Below are 11,154 nucleotides of genomic sequence, written 5' to 3'. Positions count from 1 at the left end.
CAGCCGAGAATTCAGGCTTGTATTAGTAAGTAGGCAATAATAGCTGAGGTACACATTTGTTAGGTTATAATCTCCTGCGCCAGGAGAGGTCTTGACACCTTGCCTTAGTAATTTGATAAAGCTTACCACAATGTACATTCAAATATACTTCCTTTTCTCTTTGCCCTAATCCTTTATCAAGAGAAACGCATGCTAAACCAGGAACCACTTGGCTGCGCTACTGACTTGCAGAGTGAGGTTTATAACAATACCAGCAGAAAATTCAGTGAAAGCTGTGTGGCAGAACAACTCAGTCAGCTAAGCATAAGCATTACCAACTAGGTAAAAAATGAAAATATTTGCTTAAATACTTTGCTTATTGAAACTGGTGCCATGGAGATCCCAGCTGCTGAAACCACTCTCAGTTTTAGCAAGGCAAATCAGAAAAATATAAAGACATAAATCCACACTTCTGCTGACAAGGGCATCAAGATAATTAAAATAGAGCATTAAAGCCACCTTTTCTAATTTATTAGTTGCAAATCCAGGCACTCCCTGGGTTCTGAACTGGTTCTGTTTTCAAAGGTGTCCATATGCTGATTGTGTCAAAAACACACAAAGGTCACTTGATTTGGTAACCATGCCTCCACAACATTCAAAGAAGTAGCATCAAAATCACAATAGACTTATAACAAAGAACAATTGCTAAAAATAAGAGAGAAAGAGGGTTCAGTCATTCATAGGAACAAACCTGTGCACATGTTGAACTCTTGAGCTCAAAGATTTTAGGAGAGCTCATTCATATCTAGGTGTTGGCCACACATTGAGCATTTGTAAGCTGGGGATGGCCTGCTGTACTGACTCTGAATGTAGTAAGTCACGTTCTCTTCTTCCCCACACTGACATGTTCCTGGGAACGTGACTAGAAGTCCATGTTAGTTCTTCAGGCTATTTCAGTCCACCCGAACATGCTTTGAGTCTGTTCACTTGAGAACAAAGATGGCACACAAATGAAGATGGTGAATTTGCAAACTGGGAGAAATCCTCCTGAAATTATTTGCTTTACATTACATCAAGCAGGTGGTGAGTAGCTTCAGTGATCTATTTAGATGCCAAACTTGAGATGCATGCAACCTCGTTGTGCTTTAGACTGTATCTCACCCTTTGGGAGAGAGGAAAAGCAGTTTGGGTGGAGGGCAGTTACCACATCATTTGAACATGTGTCTTCACAGCCAACTGCTGACGTACCCATAATAGCATCTGCCAGCTGGACTGTCTGAACAACTCACGATATGCTGAATGGTGAATAGTACCCATATTAAATAGTAGATTACTCTTGTTAAATGAACATTTTCTTTATTTGAAGGAGAAATTTCTGTGCAATATGATGACATTCATTTGGTAACAGGGTCACAAATGTTGGGATGCACTGTGGATTAAATTTTCACTCCCATGAGCTAGTTATACAACATGTTGCTTTTTGAAAATCTTAAATTGTAATTTCTTACTGAACAGATGTGATCCAAGTCAGCAGAATTAAATCACATAATAAGGTAACTATGGTAAAATAGTAACTTCTGGCTTTGAGTTAATGTAATTTGAAATAACATGGACAATTCAACTCTAAGATGAGGCAGTTCCTCGTTATATTCTTGTGGATGTCCGAAAATGACCACACAACATGCAAGCCTCTGCTCTCAATAGCTTTTCTATAAATGTGGATTGAACTTGTAAGGAGAAAAATCATTTATGAAAGCCATCGTATTCTGCCCATAATCATTTGAAAGACAACACATTCTGCTCAAAGCACTGACCTTTTAAACATGTCAACTGATGGCCTTTCATTGAGTCAACTATGTACAACTTGAGAGTTTATGTCAAGGTGATGCAGAATCATTAGATGACTAGCATTTAATCAGTTTTTGCAATGAGAAGTGAAACAACAATGTACACCTCTGAGCACAGCAAAGGCAACAGAGGCAGATCTACTCATTTCTGTTCCAATGTCATTCACCATTTGAATTCACTTTAATGAGATCTCTATGAAGGTTCAGACAGCCAATCAGGAAGCTAAAGGAACAACTGTAAACACAAAATAAAGATGGGAACATATGTTTCTGGTAGAGACTGAAATACCTTTTGTTTTTGGGAAGTAGCAGAACATTTATTCTAAAATCTAAAGATTCTTTGAAATATCTTCTTTGTGACATACCAAGGTAAGTTTTGTAAGGCTGTTGAGTTTACTAAGTAGTAACTTTAACTTAGTGCACCATTAAATCTCACGTACATCTTACCTATGTATGTTTGGCACTTGAAGGTGTTCATTTTCAGGGTATATTGAAACATGAACACTTTTGTAAATACACGCAGTCTTGTACTGTCACTGGCTTTCTGGTGATTGTACTGGAGACAGGTGCAAAACAATGGTCCTTATGGAGAATCATTGATAACAACTTACAGTGTTTTGCTAGCGTTGTGGAAGAATTTGTTTTCACTTTAAAGATTATCAGTTAGATAGAAGCTCCTTCAATGCAGAGAAGTTGTATTACATTTAAGTAGAACACACAATAGAAGTAGAATACACACAAGAATGTTGAATAAATGTGGTGAACACATATACCTGTCTGGACACGCCCCTCTGCTGACTGCTCCTGTGGCTCCTCCCACAGACCCCTGTATAAAGGCGATTGGAGGCACTGCTCCCCCCCCCCCCCCCCAGACTCCAGGATGTTGTGTGGTGGTCTCGTGCACCTAATAAAAGCCTATCTTTCGCCTCCCGTCTCTGAGAGTTATTGATGATGCATCAATAAAGATGTAACACCCATATCATAAAAGGCAATGGAACTAATGCATTATTCTTAGTATGAACATTACATTAGATGTTGCTACCTTCCTCCCAAACTGCTCTCTATTGCAGAAGTATGCTGCTCCCTAACACAATGATCCAGCTTTTCAAACATCGTCCACTTGCACCTTTTTCAAAATGATGCCACCAATTCAAACACAGGAAATGGGCAGCATTCAGCAGACATTGTTCATCCCCAGATGCCCATAAAAAGTGACAATGAACCATCCTCTCGTACTGCAGTGTGATCACTCCTCACAACCTCTCTGCTGAGGATGGTCAATACAGTCAATTTAGCCAGCACTATCAGCATGCCGTTAATAAATAAAAATCATCTTCTATTTAAAACTGTGCATGACTGAGAAGGAAGTTAGGAAACAGATGCATTTGCTGCCTGTGTCCCTTTGCAAATGATAGAGATAGTAGATTTGATATTGCTGAAGAAACTTCTCATTGTCTTACTGCTGACTAAAAATAGATCTGGGGATAATAACTGGCCAGATTAAATCAAAAGCACAAGACAGTTTGCAGATGCTGGAAAAATCCAAAGCAACACACACAAAATGCCGGAGGAACTCAGCAGGTCGGGCAGCATCATCCTGTTTCTTGTGGACAGGATATGAATAGGCAATTTTACACCTGGTTTGTGAGATGCAGTGCTGTGGATCTACAGTGAATGCGGATTTAGTTCAAACCCTACTGACTATGGAACACAGTTCTCCAGGTCTGCAGGTGCACACTATTGGAGTCCATATTATTTGCTGTTTGCAGTGTGCTCAGTAATGTCTAGGTACCATGTGGAATGAAATGAATTGGCCAAACACTGTTTGTGTGACAGCGGAATATCAGGGTGAAATTGGTCATCCATTTCTTCTGCAACTTTGGCTGAAATTAATTTCAAATACTTCAACCTTGACTTGTGGAGAAATGTGCCTGGTCTCAATGTCTTAGAATTGCCATGTAGCTGAGCTCACACTCCTCATCAATTGTCCACTAACTATCAATATTCATATTGCATAGAATCCCCGACGCATGGAAATTCATGGTGCTGAAGGAAGACTGTTCTCCTTCATGTCCATGATAATTGAATGCACCCCATTTTTCAGTCCTACAGTTTACAACTTTTTAAAACTATATTTGCAGGTAGCAACTGAACTTTTGGCTAAAAAAAAGCTTCCACCTCTTCACTCTTATCCTTCTCCCAAAACCTCAGATCTACTGTATGTTCACAATTACTTAATAAATGCAAATTGAGAGAGTTTGATATTGGATACACCAGATTCAAATGAATTATATGACTTTTATGAACTGAATCTATGGTCATTGACCACATGGTCAAAACTGTGCATGGGATTGGCAAACTTGGAAATCTTCAAAGTCGTGGGTTAATAAAGATTGCCAGCATTGGCAGACTTGCATGAGTCCAGTTTCCACTTTGAAACCAGCAATATAGCATTTTATCAAACAAACTGATCACCATAAAAGCTTTCAAACCACACTTGGTGTTGTTCAATGTTCTGGTATTTCCTTTGGTATTTGAGATATTTAGTTCCTCCAGGGTTAACTTCCAGATCGCTAAGATCTGAAGGTATGGCTTATCTCATATTAAAGAAATAAAATGATGTCTCCATGTGGATATGAAATAACCTGAAACTTTCAGGGCGACTTCTGTTGAAGTGGAAGCCAATAAGTTCTGTGGCCCCAGACAGCAAGAATCAAAATAAATTGAAACAATTCATTGGAATAAACTATGCAATTTTCTGATTCTAATAAGAGTGCTACTTTCTGTTTAGGTTATTTCAGACCTGTTCTCTTTAAAGGTCAGGATGACATGTGCAGACACTTAACACATTGTCTGTGAATGGCTGGTAATAATTTGCCACATCCAGTTCCCCTGATGCTCAAACGTTGGAGATGCAAGGATACATTTTTGTCATTGAACAGCAAATTAAATAAATTATTGCTTGGTGCAAGACATTCATATATTTGGAAACAGATGATTGCAGAGCAGCGTTGAACTTTCAACTTCTGCTGCCAGAGTTTCTTGCCTTAGTGTTTAAATATACAGATAATGTCCTGCATTTAATTAAATACAGGTGAATATGCATTTTAATCTGCAGAGCTTCATAGCATTGGCAGTTATCAAACCAGCACAACAGATAAGTCACTGTGACCTATGAGATATAGAAACAATCTGGTCTTTATGTCTAGTTAAGTATCTAGAAGATTAAAACAAAGCTTACAGTCTGAACATGCAAACTTACATGTACAGTGTCAGTCACGAAAAAAGAGGTGGAAAACTGCATTTTAAAACTCAAGTTTTGATATTACTGTTTGGAGGCTGAGTTTTCTGCATCTCCTGCCCCTCAGTATGAAGTCGGTCTCAAGCAAGGATGGTGAATCTTTAGCTGGAATACAACACTACAAGAGTCTAATCACAGCAAATCAAATAGGTGGGGAAGATTTATTAGGACTTTTTCTTTCAGCATATTAAGGTAACTTCCATGTAAAACATTAGAAAGCATGGACAAAGTAACTTTGTAAATGCCAGCCAGTGATACCAATAATCCCTAAGGACAAAAGAATGCCTGTTATATATTTCCAACACACATGCTAACTCATTTACTATACCTTTTGAATTAATCTGTAATGCTAACTCTTTTTGCAGAAGCAAGCTTGAGCAATGCATTTGACCAAATTCTAAGAGAATAATCACTTGATCTCTTGAGGATGACATTATTCCTGCACTTAACTCCACTCAATCTCTTGTCCGTTTAGGTTTTCAACAATGATGACACCACATAACCCACCTCCCCCCCCCCAACCCCTCAACCACCTCCACCCACTCCTTGGATATCATCTTTCAAACTGTTGAGAAGCTGCTGCGCCCAAAGCCAGCGCCTTTGGCAGAGGAAACAAAATAGCTGCCTAGTCCCAGTAGGCTTAATTTGATCTTTGATTCTAAAGAAGTGAATTCTTTCAGCATGGTTGCATTATATCACAGACTTAACAAAAAATGTCACTCCGCAGCTTTGAAGCTATTTTTAGAACTAATTCCTGAAATTTTTATGATTTCATAAGATAATTATCCAGCAATGATGGAATGAATATTTGTAGCCTTAAAAGAGTCAATGGATGGATGCCCAATGCCATGTATATCAGAAGAATTTTGTATGTCAAAATGCCAGTGGTCATCAGAATGTCATTCCAAAGTGCTAAACTACATTTTCTTTAATGAAAGGGAAAATTCAAACTTCAAACTGCTGATTTTGATGGGGTTATTATCATAAACTCCCAATATTCCTTATTCTTGATTAACTTGAAGTCTCATTAATGACCATTACACCAAATTACTGATGTAGACAGCAGTGGCCTCAATGTTAACCTTTAGAGCAACATTACAGCTCCTTTGCACTACCTTTCCACAGTTGCCCACAGAAAACTAATGTGACCTGACCTGGTGAGTTAATATTCCATTAGTTATTATGGAGTTTCCTTCTTCAAAATGGCCTCTAATATTTTATTCATGGCCAAAGCGAAGGTCACCGATTGCTATTTCACTAAAGAAATGTGGATTGAAGAGAGCAGAACACTCTCTTTGTACAAACCACATGCAGCATGTCTCTATCTTCAATCCTTTAGAAAATCATTGTAACATCTATGTCCACCAAAGTATGGATCAAAAGTACTATGTGTGTCTCCAGGTTCGTGTCATTTGCACGTTTTCAATCTTCCTCACCAATCTTTATAATTGTTTGCAAAATAAAATCCTAATTTCCCAGAAAATAAACTTCAGCTTTCAGGAGATCGCTCTGTCAACGATTGAGGGCATGGAGAGGAAGATTAACCAGTATCTGAGAAGGTGGTTAGGAGTATCGCAGTGCTTCAACAGGGCTATACAGCAAGTCAGCCAAGCTCTAGTTGCCCCTCTCCTCAGTTGTAGAGGAACTTAAGGCAGGGAAAGCACGCCTCATCACGACCCTCAAAGACTCCAAGGACAACAAGGTCAGTGAAGCAGGAGTCGAGATACAGACGGGGAGCAAATGGAAGGCGGTAGAGGCGGTGGAAGAAGCAGAGTCCTGACTTCGCCGCGGAGACATTGTCGGAAAAGTGCGTCAGGGCAGACAAGGCCTGGGACGTGAGCCAACAACCAGGTGGAGGGAGGCCAACCCTAAGGACAGACAGTAGTTGGTCCAGCAGGAGAGAAGGAAGAAAGATGAGGAGGCTAGATATGTGCGAGCAGTGGAGATGGGGAGTCAAGGAACCTGAACAAAGTGGGAAACAGAACAGAGAGTGTTAACATGGGATGACATATGGAAACATATATCTTTCCAACTCCAGTTCTTACAGAGGGTTGTGTGCGATGTACTACCAACTCCAACAAACCTGCGGAACTGGGGAATAACAGAAGACCCAACGTGCCATCTGTGCCAGAAAGCAGCCAACCTAGAGCATATTCTTTCCTCATGCCAGGTTGCCCTTTCCCAGGGACGGTACAGATGGAGACACGACCGGGTTTGAGAGCACTCGCCCACACTTTGGAGACAGAGAGGAAGGTTGATCACAAAAAGGATAGCCAACCAAACTTCATCAGGACCGGGGAACATGCCGCAGCATCAAACAAGTGCAGAGACGGTATCCTGAGCTTGGCAAGGGACTGGGATATGAAGGTCGATCTTGAAAAGAAGCTGGTGTTCCCACCAATGATAGAGACCACACTTGGACCAGATATTCTTCTATTGTCAGAGAGTGCAAAAAAGCTTGTGGTGATAGAGCTAACCGTACCATGGGAGACCCGATGCCAAGAGGCCCACAAGAGGAAGCTTGCGAGGTATGAAGACCTGGTGGCAGACTGCAGACGGCAAGGCTGGCAGACATGGAACTTCCCTGTCGAAGTGGGGGCAAGAGGATTTCCTGCCATGTCATGCTGGAAGATGATGGCAGCTTTAGGGATACAAGGGAGAACCAGGAAGAGAGCCGTTAATACCAGGACTCAAGCAGCGGAGAGAACATCCAGTTGTCTTTGGCTGTGAAGAGACAATAGTAGCTGGAAGTCTGACCGTCGGGGGTAGAAGACCGATCACCTTCTGCTGTCCCACCATCCTGAGGATATTCCGGGTTAGGGGATGACACATCGAGACGGATGGACCCGGCTGATGACTCAACGGTCCAACAGCAGAAACATCACAGCTGTTTAAGGTAAAAAGGATTTTCTTTCCTGATCACGATTCCAAAGAAAGTGCACAATGAAAAAGAAAGAGTGCTGCATGTCCTCAGCCAGGCAAGAGTGAAAAAGCTGAGTTAATATTACATGTTGGTGACATCACATCAGAGATGGCCAGTTCTGATGCAAACTGCAACAGTTGGTCATCTGACCTTGTTGAATTCTGTATTGAGTTCTGAAGCTGGAACCTGCCTAAATGGAAGACCAGATGCAGAAGGCAAAAGATCTCCACTCTGATCTCTGTCTTTAACCTCCTGCACTAGCCTGATCTGATTAAAAGTTGTCAACCTGTAATATTAATTCATCTTATCTCTCCCTACAGATGTTGACCTACCAGCTGTGGGTATTCACCATTCTCTTTTATTTCAAGCTTCCAGAAAATTCATCGTGATCTGCGCCTCAACATTCCAAATTACTTTTGATCTCCCTCTTCTAACCTTATTCATCTATTTCAATTAACATATCATTAGTATGCTTTCTCTAGCTCCTCCTAACCCTCCCCTAAACAGGCTAGTACCAACATCATTTGCACCGTAATCTCTTTCTTGGTTTCCACCCTGCCTTAGACAACTCCTTAGTTCTGTGCTCTCCATCAGCTTTTAATGAATGTTTCAATTTTTTTGGGAAATGGTCAGAAAATTGAGGACTTGATATGCTCCGGAGAAACTTCTAGAAACACAGAAACATAGGAACATAGAAAACCTACAGTGCAATACAGGCCCTTTGGCCCACAATGCTGTACTGAACATCTGCTTACTTTAGAAATTACCAAGGGTTATCCATAATCCTCTAAGCTCCATGTACCTATCCAGGAGTCCCTTAAAAGACTCTGTTGTATCCACCACCACCACCGTTGCCGGCAGCCCGTTCCACGCACTCACCACTCTCTGCATAAAAAAAACTTACCCCTGATATCTTCTCTTACCTACTTCCAATCGCCTTAAAACTGTTCTGATCTCAATTAAGAGAAATTAGATCCTCTGAACTCAGACCATGTAAGTTCAGGTGGACGATGCAAAGTGGAAACTACTGCAAGTCCTGAACCTGTTCCAGAAAAATCATGACTGTTGAAATACCTACTTTTAAAGGATTTCTTTCTGAGTTTTCATTGTAATATCAGACATCCACTCCTAGTAAATCTCCAGGTAAATACTGAAGCCAACACTATGAAGAATTGCTTATTTCTGGGCTTCCTGTACATTATTGTTTGCAGCAATTACATTTTGCTGAAAATTAATTTGAAATTAAGTGGATGAATATGTAAGGAATTCCGACAGCTTTTATTCAGGTTGTCTGTTCAGTTTTTCTGATGGTGCAAACTTGGCTGTGGACTGAATAAACCTTCATCATAGCAAGGCAAAGTGATCTTGAGGCATAATGGCTTTCATTGACCACATAAGCTAAACTTCAGGTTTCTGGCTGCTCAACGGAAACAATCCATAGATGTCTAAAAGAAGTATAACAAATGCTGACTTCAAAGAGTCTGCTCATTTATATTTTGATTCTCTCCCATGTCAAGGATCCTTGAGTAACCCCCATAAAATTGATGGACCCACGGTACCAGGCCTGTATTGCAAATTGATGATAAACTGTCTGTTTATAGATTACCTTTCAGTGAACTTGTCAAGTTGCTTCAGTAGTTTATTAACCAGGGTAAATCTTGAGAGCAAGTACGACAGTTACTCCTGTGTAAAAGTGAAAGAAGATATCAAATCATTTATCAAGCTAAACTGATAAAATCCTCAGAAAGAAAAGTACCTATAATAAACATGCTCACAGACAACAGAAAGATCATTTCCCTTTTAATTTATGTTATTTTAGTCACTAAATATGAATGTTTGCATAAATATTACTGAAGTTGAATTTCTTTTATCTAACAAAGTAAATATTTTATGTTATCTTTCTCTTTTAAAATTAAGTTTCTACCCCAGAGGGCTCTCGATGTTCAGTCAGTGAGTACATGCAGAATGGAGATGGATTTTTAGTTACTAAGAGAATCGAGGATGTGTAGAATGGGGATATTCAGACACAGGACCAGTTGCAATCGAACTAAAAGGCAGAGCAGTCCTTTCTTAGGCTTCAACAAGCCCGCAACCTTTTCTTTCGTAACTCTCAAATGTCCTGAAATTGTTTTGGGTGAATTACTATTTAATTTTCTACCCAGTTATCACATAAAAAGTTCCCTCAGTGTTTTTGCCTTCTGAGAGTTTAACCGATCTTGCGAGTGTATCAAAGGATGATAATAGGCATGTCATTTTGGAATTCACATTCCATTTTCAATTCAAGTATCCAAATAACCAGGGCTAATATTAAATCAGAATCAGAATCAGACTTTAATCGCCAAGTATCTGTGCACATACAAGGAATTTACTTCTGGCCGATGTTGTCTCTCTGCTCATAACAATAATAATGATAAATATAAATGAAAATATAGATTATACATACAGGTAGTGCAATCCAAGTAATAGTTAGCCGACAGTTAACAGGCAGTTAACTGTTCAGCAAAGTGACTGCAGTAGGGAAAAAAACTTCTCCAGTGCCTATTAGTCTTAGTCTGGAGGGATCTGAAGCGCCTACCAGACGGAAGCAGTTCAAACAGTCTGTGCGCAGGATGGAAGGAGTCCTTTATGATGTTCCCCGCCCTCTTCTTCAACCTGGAAGAGTACAGGTCCACAATAGAGGGCAGGGAGGCTCCAATGATGCGCTCGGCAGTCCTCACTGTGCGCTGTAGTCTGGTTCTATCCTGCTTGGTGGCGGCTCCAAACCACACAGTGATGGAGGTGCACAGGACAGACTCAATGACTGCAGTATAGAACTGCAGCAGCAATTCCTGAGGCAGACCATATTTCCTCAAGAGCCGCAGGAAGTACATCCGCTGCTGGGCCTTCTTCAGGATGGAGCTGATGTTCTGCTCCCACTTCAGATCCTGAGAGATGCTGGTTCCCAGGAACCTGAAGTACTCCATGGTGGACACAGGGCTGCCAAGGACTGTGAGGGGGGACATAACGGGAGGATGTCTCCTGAAATCCACTATCATCTCCTTTGTCTTGAGCGTGTTCAGCTCCAGATTGTTCCGACTGCACCAGAGCACCAGTTGGTCCACCTG

Source organism: Hypanus sabinus, chromosome 2, assembly GCF_030144855.1.
Source record: "Hypanus sabinus isolate sHypSab1 chromosome 2, sHypSab1.hap1, whole genome shotgun sequence".
Taxonomy (NCBI): domain Eukaryota; kingdom Metazoa; phylum Chordata; class Chondrichthyes; order Myliobatiformes; family Dasyatidae; genus Hypanus; species Hypanus sabinus.
The sequence above is the reverse complement of the archived record's forward strand: the minus strand, read 5'-3'. Positions refer to the sequence as shown.